Source organism: Rattus norvegicus, chromosome 4 (assembly GCF_036323735.1).
Source record: "Rattus norvegicus strain BN/NHsdMcwi chromosome 4, GRCr8, whole genome shotgun sequence".
NCBI lineage: Eukaryota > Metazoa > Chordata > Mammalia > Rodentia > Muridae > Rattus > Rattus norvegicus.
The window spans coordinates 5,079,463-5,091,037 of NC_086022.1; the positions used below are offsets into that span (position 1 = coordinate 5,079,463).

Consider the following 11,575-nt stretch of genomic DNA (forward strand, 5'->3'; position numbering starts at 1 on the left):
ATAAGTAATAAAACACAAGAGGTTTACAAGGAGTTAGATTAATCTCACAACACTATAGGGAAAAATTCTATCACCCACAACTTTTATATTAGTAATATAAGTTCAACAGCTGGTGAGTGCCCAAATAGGAATTTATTTCCAGTCAGTCTGATTTCCAAGCTCCTAAATTATCATACTTCTTGTTATTAAAATCTCGTTGTAATAAAATACCCACCACACCCATCCAAATAGAGCACACAAAACTAACACAGTTCCACTTGGTGAAATTTAATGGGAGAACAAGACAAGGGAAAGGGGCGAGAGAAAGAAGAGAAAAGAATGAAGAGAAGAGAGAGCATGAGGGCAGAAGAAGTCTGCCTTTCATTTGGAATATGACATAACTACTCCCACGTGGAGTTGGGATTTGGACCAAAGGAATACTGCGAATGTAGGGCTGTTGCCATGTCAACAGTTACCAAATGGTGTCGCTGCTCAAGGCAATTCCTGATACCAACAATACTGCTGTTATAATTCGACATATTTCAAAAAGTAGTAAAACGAAAACAAAGTCTATATACACAGGGAATTTTTCTTTCATCATTAGCTGTTACTAGTTCTGCCGCATGACTATTATATTTATGGAAATGAAAGTAAATATTATCTCATAAGGAAAATTACTGACTTAGAATAACCAGAGATTGTTAATAAGGATTATTATAACCCAACTATTAGGATAACACTACTTTATAATAATATTACTTCTAATAATCCCCCTGGTGTTCCAAAATATGATAGTACAGGTCCTAAAACTGCCACCCATTTCTACATGTCTCAAGCTCTGGCCGAATCTTTTGTGCACTGTGACAGCCAATTCTGTGAAAAACTGACTCATAAAAGGCCAGTGAGAGAAGAACACAGACTGGAAACAATTAAAAAAAAAAGTCTATTCAGTCCCAAATCAAAGGACACCTGCCTGTTAAGATAAAGGACAGAGCAAGCAGTGAAGATCCAGGTAAATATATTTAAAATGCAAATTATACCAGCCCTCAACAAACACTGAGAAGTCAACAAAATGATCTAAGTATTAAAAAGAAAAAACAAAACAAACAAAAAAACCCAAAAACCCCAAACCACTCTTTCTCTTCAACAAGATGGCCAAGTAGCAGATGCCAACATGCAGATCTTCATGAACACCCTAATGGGCAAGACCATTACTCTTGAGATTGAGCCCAGTGACACCATCAATAATGATCCAAGACAAGGAAGGAATCCCACCGACCAGCAGAGCTGATACTCGCTGACAAACATTTGGAGGATGGCCACACCCTGTCCAACTACAACATCCAGAAAGAGTCCACCTTGCTCCTGGTGCTGCTTCTGCACAGTGGCATCAATGAGTCATCCCTTTGTCACCTTGTCCAGACTTACAATTGTGACAAGATGATCTGCCACAAGTGCTACTCATGCCTGCACACAGTGTAGTCAACTGCTACAAGAAGTTCGGCCACTCCAACAACCTGAGCCCCAAAGAAGAATGTCAAATAAGGCTGGGGCCATACCTGGCCTGTGACCCTGTGACCAAATAAAATCTATTGACTGGGGCAAAGAGAGAGAGAGAGAGAGAGAGAGAGAGAGAGAGAGAGAGAGAGAGAGAGAGAGAGAGAGAGAATGACAAAGAAAAATATCAAGCTGGGCACAGGACTTAAACCCTAGCATTCAGAGACAGAGGGCAGGCACATCTCTGTAAGTCTGAAGGCAGCCTGGTCTACAAAGTGAGTTCCAGGACAGCCAGGGCTATACAGAAAACCCTGACTGTAAAACAAAACAAAATTCTGACAATTAGCTTTCCTGTGTAAAACCATTATGACTCTTTAGCATATCCAACAAAAATTCATGTATTGGTGGCAAGAAAATACACTGTTAACTATGAATACTCTATGCTGGTACAGAACACCAGACAATCCCACATTTGGAAAACAGCTGTGTAAGAAATATAGTAAAACACACATTTAAACAACTAACATTGGATTTTGTACTAAAAACTGAGATCTTACGAGTAAACGGTTGTGGTTTGGCTTGATGCTGCTTGTATATTATTGTTCGTATTGGTTCCTCAAGAGGGGTTGCCCCCACCCCACAAGCAGAGCATCCTGTACTTAGGTGATGCTATGTGAACCTTCTCTCCACTTTAATAGGTCAATAAAAGGTTAGAGCCTATGATTGGGTAGTAGATAGGAAAGGTGGGACTGGAGGCTCAAGAGGGGGTGGCAGGTAGAAGGAGAAAAAGAATGAAGGAAGAGGAGAGAAGGAAGCCACTATGCACCAGAATCATGTGGCTGGGAGAAACCAGAAGTAATAAGGAGTCTTAGAAATGGGAAATAAGTTAGTATTGTATTAGATATGCCCAATCTAGGCATATAACTTATAATTAAAATACTTGGATTGTGTGTCTTTTGCATGGGCTGTTAACGTTGGAAATTTTAATAACAATTTGACAAACCCATGTCTGGCTTAGAACCAAAGTAACCCGATACGGAAATCCACCCCCATCCACTCAATATTAACAACTAGGGCTTCACTCTAAAGCTCCTTCAGGGTGGCAATTAAGCATGAGTCTAAAGGGTGTACAGAGAGCTAACTGAGAGGCTCCCTGCCCAAGCCCCAAGCAAACCTAGGCAACCGGAGGTACCACACCAGCCCTGAGCTGGGACACAAAGTAGCACCAATGCCACAACATAGTTGGGGCTCCCTGAGTCTGAGAGAAAAAAAAAGGACAAGAAGTCAAGGTTGTCTGAGATGAGGCCTTCACAACTGAAAATTAGCAACTGAAAACACAGCAGGTATCTTTCCAAAGCTTTCTCACAGATAACAATGGGCTGATCTAGGCATCTCTCTCCCAAGTCAATCTTCCCATGCACACTTTGATTTCCAACATCCTTCCACTTCTAAACAGGGCACAGGACACAGGTAAGCGAGACCAGCTCTCTCAACTGCTTACACTGCAGGCTATGTAAGATCAATACACAGGCTGAAGGCTATACAGGACAGTCAAAAGACCTAAAGGGCTCAAAACACAAAAGCCAAGGGTCTTTGTACAGTCAGCCCCTCCCTACTAGTGAAAGAATCTGAAAGGACCTTAATGTCCTAAATCAAACACCAGAAGGAAACAAAAATAAAAGAAACTTCAGACCAAATATAAGAATTAAAATAGTACCACTGTACTCTTTTCCTCCTTCGCTTTTTCCCACATAAGGTGCTATAGAGAATTGAGGAGTTTTTTAAGTAGTGAATATAAAAAGCGGTGATTTTGTTTTTAACATTCTTAGCTTCTCAGAGTATATATGACCAAAGTCTAAGAAATTAAATTTGCCAAGGTATGTTGAGGAAAATTTTTGCATTTTCTATAGGCTAACTCTAAAAGCTGTACCAGGATCCACTCTGAAGTAACACTTTACCAGCAAAACGTGTAATTATAAACAGTATGATCTGCTCTCGTTAATCAAATATCTTGATTGATTAGTACTTAACTTTAACTCAACGAATAAATAAAATAGTTAGATTCAGTCATCACAGAGACAACAACAGTACAATTAATACAGTAATGAAAATGTAGCTTTACCTTGTGTCTATATAACAAGGAACTATAGTAAGGACTAAAGAGGGCTAATATTGCACATACCTTAAGAGGCATGGACCTGGGCAGGAGAGAGAGCTCAGTGGATAAGAGGTCCTGAGTTCAATTCCCAACAACCACATGGTGGCTCACAACCATCTGTAATGGGATCTGATGCCCTATCCTGATGTGTCTGAAGACAGCTACAGTGTACTCATGTTAATTGATTAATTAACTAATTAATTAATTAATTAGCCATGGACCCAGAGAAACAAGGTGAAATCATCTAAACCAGTATGAAGACAACCAGGCAATCAAGCACAGTGATATATGAAGAGATGTTAAGTGACAAATATGTATCAGTCAACTGCATGGGTTCAAAAAATGACATTGACATACATATTGATAGCAATTTGCTGTCAATTGGGGGCAAACACACAACTATGACCATCAAGAAGACTTAAAATTAAGAAAAATTTGGGTAGTAATACTCAATAAAGACAAGTGCTAAAATGATCAGAAAGGAATAAATCTAGATTGTGTAAATGAAAACTCAGAAAGAAATTATTTGGTATAAAAAAAAAGAAAATAAAATTAATTAAATAAATAAATAATTGGGGCCAGAAACAGATGGAACAATCTCACTGGGCAAGACAAAAGTAGGTGAATAGGTGTCTTACAGTTTTATTGCTGTGAAGAGACACCATTACTGAGTCAACTTTGATAAGGAAAACTGACATTGGGCTGGCTTACACTCTCAGAAATTTAGTCCATTATCGCCATGGTGGGAAGCATGGCAGCATTCAGGGAGGCATCGTGCTGGAGAAGGAGCTGAGAGTTCTACATCTTCATCTGAAGGCAGGAGCAGGAGACTGTGTCGACACTGGTCATAGCTTGAATATAAAGACCTCACAGCCCACTTTCCCAGTGACCTACTTCCTCCAACATGGCCACACATACTCCAACAAGGCCCCACCTCCTAATAGTGCCACTCCTTATAGGACAAGCATTCAAGCATATGAGCCTATGATGGTCATTCCTATTCAAATCATCACAGCAGATAAGTCTTCAGACAGGGAGTTCATAGCTAAAACAATATAAAAATTAAAATTTCCAGATATCTTCACTAACCCACAAGACAAACTACTCATTGATTCCAGAGACTAGACCCAGGAAGAGTAGATAGAGCTGGTAGAAGAGGCAAACAACACAAAAGGGTAACTCGGTGATACCCTTTCTAGACTGACAATTATGGCCTTTTCCTGGTCTTCTTTGACAAATCCAAAATGTTCTCTGCTATGTATGTACCCTTTCTCAAGCAAGAAAAAACAGATCTTTCTCTAGGAAATCACAAGCATGAACCCCAAAGGACCTCAGGGCCAACCCTAATCCTGAGTTCCTGCATGAAGACCCTGAGAGATGAAGTGAAGCCTGGGATACTTGTACAGACTCCAACGTGTTGGAAGCGCCAAAGCTGTGATTTCTGCCAGGGAGAATTGCTTACATGGGATAGAACCAGCCTGGAAGAGATATATTTCACAGGCAGAAAGATGGAGGGATGGTGCCATCTAAGCCTCTGATATCAGATATTAAGCTAGAGCCCTGGTTCTCAACCTTCCTAATGCTGTGACCCTTCAATACAATTCCTTGTGTTGTGGTGAACCCCAACCATAAAATTATCTTTGTTGCTAATTCATAACTGTAATTTTTCTACTGTCATGAATCATAATGTAAATATATGTTTACAGTTGGACTTAGGGAGCCACTGTAAATAGGCCATGACCCAGAGGTGGGAAGTCTGACCTAGGAGACTTGATGTTTACATGCTGCCTTATCAGTCTTGCTTGGTCCAGCGTTTTCTGACTATGCCCCCATTCCTCCTTTTAGGAAATAGTAATATATATCTTTTCTATTGTATGTTGAAATTAATTCACTTTTCGAATTCACAGGGTTTTATTGAGACTGTGGGAGACCATGGGGACTTCTGAAGTAGGATTAAATATACTTCGTGTTGTAACAATGGCCTTTGGAGCCTGGGAGGGAAATGTGGTGGTTTGAATGAGAATATCTCCCATAGGCTCAAATGTCTGAACCCTGGTGGTGACTTTACAGGCTATACCTTGCTAGGGGCTAGCTCTGAGGCTAGTATATAGACTAGCCCCAATTCCTGTTCACTCTCTCTGCTTCATATTTGGGGTTTAACATGTGATCTCTCAGCGCCCTGCCATGATGGTCTCATGGAAGCCCAACCAAAATAAACTCTTCCATAAACTGACTTGGTCATGGTATTTCATTATAGCAACAGAAAAGCAAATAAGTCAGGCTATAAATAGTTAAAGACTAAAACAATTTTTTCTTAATCTTAAAAAGTTCATGATAAAATTGGGCACAAAACCAGTAAAAAGCACTCAACATCTCTAACCATTAATATAGATAGCAATTCCTCTAAATATTGCAGTGTCCCATCCTCCTGCTTAACAGAACAAACGGTTCCTCCAGCTTCTGGAACAAGACAGCCAGGTGCTCATCCTACAACCAAGAAAAGACATTCCAATAAACAGCAGGTACAGCTCCCTGCCACAAAAATAACTTTAACATACCAACACACTTACAAATACAATTTCATGTTTTTTTTACACTGTTTTGATTAGTTTGCTTCTTTTTCTCCATCTTTATTAAATTGGGTATTTCTTATTTACATGTCAATTGTTATTCCCTTTCCCAGTTTCCAGGACAAAATCGCCTAACCCCTCACCCTCACCTTCTATATGGGTGTTTCCCTCCACATGCTTCCCCCATTACGACCCTCCCCCCACCAATCACATTCACTGGGGATTCAGCCTTGGCAGGACCAAGGGGTTCCCCTTCCACTGGTGCTCTTGCTAGACTATTCATTGCTACCTATGCAGTTGGAGCACAGGGTCAGTCCATGTATACTCTTTGGGTACTGGCTTAGTCCCTGGAAGCTCTGTTTGATTGGCATTGTTGTTCATATGGGATCTCAAGCCCCTTCAAGCTTTTTAAGTCTTTTCTAAGATTCCTTCAATCGGGGGTCCCATTCTCAGTTCAATGGTTTGCTGCTGGCATTCGCCTATATATTTGCTGTATTCTGGGTGTGTCTCTCAGCAGAGATCTACATCCGGTTCCTGTCAACCTGCACTTCTTTGCTTCATCCATCTTACCTAGTTTGGTGGCTGTATATGTATGTGCCACATGTGGGGCAGGATCTGAATGGGTGTTCCTTCTGCCTCTGTTCTAAATTTTGCCTCCCTATTCCCTCCCAAGGGTATTCTTATTCCCCTTTTAAGAAGGAATGATGCATTCGTATTTTGGTCATCCTTCTTGGGTTTCTTGTGTTCTGTACATCTAGTGTAATTCAAGCATTTGGGCTAATATCCACTTATCAATGAGTGCATACCATGTGTGTTTTTCTGTGATTGGCTTACTTCACTCAGGATGATATTTTCCAGTTCCATCCATTTGCCTATGAATTTCATAAAGTCATTGTTTTTGATAGCTGAGTAGTATTCCATTGTGTAGATGTACCACTTTTTTTGTATCCATTCCTCTGTTGAAGGGCATCTGGGTTCTTTCCAGTTTCTGGCTATTATAAATAAGGCTGCTTTAAACATAGTGGAGCATGTGTCTTTGTTATATGTTAGGGTATCTTTTGGGTATCTGCCCAAGAGAGGTATAGCTGGGTCCGCAGGTAGTTCAATGTCTAATTTTATGAGGAACCTCCAGACTGATTTCCAGAATGGTTGTGCCAGTCTGCAATCCCACCGACAATGGAGGAATGTTCCTCTTTCTCCACATTCTTGCCAGCATCTGCTGTCACCTGAGTTTTTGATCTTAGCCAGTCGCTGGTGTGAGGTGGAATCTCAGGGTTGTTTTGATTTGCATTTCCCTTGTGACTAAAGATGTTGAACATTTCTTTAGGTGTTTCTCAGTCATTCGGCATTCCTCAGTTGTGAATTCTTTGTTTAGCTCTGAGCCCTATTTTTTAATATGGTTTTTTGTTCCCTGCAGTCTAATTTCATGAGTTCTTTGTATATTTTGGATATAAGCCCTCAATTGATTGTAGGATTAGTAAAGATCTTTTCCCAATATGTTGGTTGCCATTTTGTCCTTACAACTGTGTCCTTTGCCTTATAGAAGCTTTGCAGATTTATGAAATCCCATTTGTCGATTCTTGATCTTAGAGCATAAGCTATTAGTGTTTTGTTCAGGAAATTTTCTCCAGTGCCTATGTGTTCATGGTTTTTCCCCACTTCTTCTTCTATAAGTTTGAGTGTATCTGGTTTGATGTGGAGGTCCTTGATCCACTTGGACTTAAGCTTTGTACAGGGTGATAAGAATGGATAGATCTGCATTCTTCTACATGCTTACCTCCATTTGAACCAGCACCATTTTCTGAAAATCCTATCTTTTTTCCTTGGCTCCTTTGTCAAAAATTAAGTGACCATAGCTGTGTGGGTTCATTTCTGGGTCTTCAATTCTATTCCACTGGTCTATCTGTCTGTCTCTATACCAATACCATACAGTTTTTATCACTCTTGCTCTGTAATACTGCTTGAGTTCAGGGATAGTGATTTCCCCAGAAGTCTTTCTATTGTTGAGGATAGTTTTAGCTACCCTGGGCTTTTTTGTTATTCCGCATGAATTTGCAAGTTGTTCTGTCTAAGTCTATGAAGAATTGGCTTGGAATTTTGATGGGGATTGCATTGAATCTGAAGCAGTCATTAAAAGTCTCCCAACCAAAAGAGCCCAGGTCCAGATTGGTTCAGTGCAGAATTCTATCAGACCTTCATAGAAGACCTCATACCAATACTATCCAAACTATTCCATAAAATTGAAACAGGTGGAGCACTAACGAATTCCTTCTATGAAGCCACAATTACTCTTATTCCTAAACCATAAAAGACCCAACAAAGAGAACTTCAGACCAATTTCCCTTATGAATATCAACTGAAAATACTCAATAAAATTCTTGCAAACCGAATCCAGGAGCATATCAAAACAATCATCCATCATCATCAAGTAGGCTTCATCCCAGCAATGCAGGGATGGTTTAACACACAGAAAATCATCAATGCAATCCACAATATAAACAAACTGAAAGATAAAAACTACATGATCATTTCATTAGAGGCTGAGAAAGACTTTGACAAAATACAACACCCCTTCATGATAAAGTTCGTGGAAAGAACAGGAATTCAAGGCCCATACCTAAAGATAGTAAAAGCCATATACAGCAAACCAGTAGCTAGTATTAAACTAAACGGAGAGCAACTTGAAGCAATCCCACTAAAATTGGGGACTAGACAAGGATGCCCACTCTCTCCCTACTTATTCAATATAGTTCTTGAAGTTCTAGCCAGAGCAATCAGATAACAAAAGGAGATCAAAGGGATACAGATTGGAAAGGAAGAAATCAAAATATCACGATTTGCAGACAATATGATTGTATACTTAAGTGATCCCAAAAGTTCCACCAGAGAACTAGAAAAGCCACTTAGGCCTGGTCTACAAATTGAGTTGCACAAGGTGAAAGAAACATGTTCCCTTGATTCAGCACAATTTCTGTGTTCACCTCCTCCACAAAATATGACCAGAGTCTCTAGAAGTGTAGGGACAGACACCAAAAGCACGTAGGATGCTGTTAAGAGGTACAAGTCGCCCCTACCCTAATTTCCCTTTGTCTCTCTACTAACCCTCCGAGTTCCCGATGAAGGTGGCCAGAGAACCTCCTGGGAAGCTCTCCAGATGCTTTTGCTGCAGGTGTCCTCAAGGTCAATTTTCAAAATGACTGCTTTTTCCAAGGTTTTTCCCAAGGTACACTACTGGGGACAGCTGTTATCACTAATACTTGGCTAGGATTTTAACATCTTAGTGTTTTCATACCAGCCCTAAGAAGGTCCCATCCCTCATCTTCAATTCAGAGTTGGTTCAGTTCCAGAAAACCTTAGACCCTCACCCCTAGGCCCAGAGCAGCCAGGTCTCCCTATTCCTACCCTGACGCCACACCTCAGGCAGCCAGGTAGAGACAAAGTTGCTCATGCACAGAGCGACCCCCAGGCACCAGGGTGGGGTGCCCGGGTGCCCCAGCCCTCACTCACCTTACCTGTCTGGACCAGGATGGCCAAGGAGAAAACAAGGTAAAGGAGGAGAGTAATGAGGCTAGCCACCATGGCTGGGAGCAAGTGCAGGGCCCCAGAGGAGGACAGCTATCCCAGGAAGATCTGAGAGGTGGGTGGGGAGGAGGGGCCGGAGAGGAGGAGCCTATCACAGCTGCAGGACCCCACCAACAGCTAGAACCACTTGAGCTGCTTGGCAGCAGTCTGGGGGTGGGACATGGGGGAGAGGGCGGAGGCGGGGCTTACAGACACCCTTGGGTTGCCTGATCCGGATTGGGTGGTGTGTCTACTTGCTGCCCACAGAACCCTCCCCACCCTGCGTCGCTATGGGAATGTCAGAAGCAGCCTGCGAGTATCAGAAGCCAGGGGGTGAGAAACAGCAGTGGAGATGGTGCTCAGAAATGGCTACCTGTGAGACCACTACACCCTGGCCCAGAGCTTGCGACCTTGGGCCGCACCTTCCTCCTCTACTTCAGTTCTCCCAGCTGCGAGGACCCCAGCACCTCAGCAGTGCTTGCTACTCCAGGATGAAAGCTGCAACAAAATCCCTGCCCCAGACTAAAAGAACTAGTCTGTTTGTGTAGCTGCTGGGAACCAGGTGGAAGCTGAGGATCAGGGCAGGCAACAGGGAGGGTGAGCTCAGTCCAGAGTAAAAGCTGTAGGGAACAGTTCCTGAGGCTTGAGTTAGGGATGGCCTTAGTGAAGGGAAAGTTCACAGCTGCTCAGTCTACTGAGACTAACAAATGTGCTGCAGTCTTTCCCCATGAATCTCTCTGTCTCTCTCTGCAAATGGAGTCCATCTCCCTGGCGGTGAGAATGCAGATACTCTCTGCTGTGACAACCAAAAACCTACTGCAGCCTGGATTGATAGCTCCCAATATGAGCAGGGCTGCAGCCAGCTCTCAGGACAAAGAAACACTGCTCAAGGTGGCAGCATGGAACCTGTCTATACCATCATGCTGCATAAGCTGCCCTGGGGCCACTTCAGAGCACCTCTCCTATTCCTATTCCTATGGGGCGGATACAACACATATACATATGCACAGGCAGGCAGGCAGGCAGCCATGCACAGACACACAACAAACACAGACACACACACACACACACACACACACACACACACACACACACACACACACACACCCTAATGAAAACAATACTAAAAAGAAGAGAAATTTTCTGAGCCTTTAACAAAATCCTAATTCCCTGACTCAGCAAACCAAATCGTATATGCTTAAAGGGGAAGTTAAAATTTATTGAGAAGGGTGCTCTCTGTTCAGAAAATAGGGTTCAAACAGCATCTGTCTTCAAACTACACAACAGAGCTGCGGGGGAACTCAAGTCCATTCACTACCAGAAGCCGCGCATTTCCTACCTTGAGCTGGTACTAGAAGGTCTCAGCCCCATGTCAACAGCTGCCCAGAGTAAGCCCACAGCTGCTGGATAAACCTCCGGGACAGCAGTGTTTCCTCTGAACATAAATAATAACAATTACATGTTCCTATGCTTCACACAGTTCACCAAACATTCTTTCTTACGGGCTAGGCTTTCCCACACATGAACTTGTATACATGAACACACATAAATATTTTTTTAAATAAAATTTAAAAGTATTTTTCTACTCTAAGACTTAAAAGCTTCCAGTTGGACAATATCCCCCTGAATGTCTTTTTCATAAACATTCTAGCATTTAGATGTCAGCATTGACTACATTTGGCAACTGATTAAATACCACAGATCATGTCCCTCCTGGGGTATGCTGTTACCCTCAGTTTCCAATGACTGGTTCCATTTCAGGCCTTTCTGAGCTCTTAAACAGCCATGCACAACTTTGACACTCTGACAC

The 11,575-nt window shown here is 42.0% G+C and overlaps 1 pseudogene; it reads left to right on the top strand.

Annotated features, from left to right (window-relative positions):
* The first annotated feature begins 895 nt into the window (after positions 1-895).
* LOC134486695 (ubiquitin-like) lies at positions 896-1,565 on the top strand (annotated as a pseudogene).
* The last annotated feature ends 10,010 nt before the right edge of the window (positions 1,566-11,575 follow it).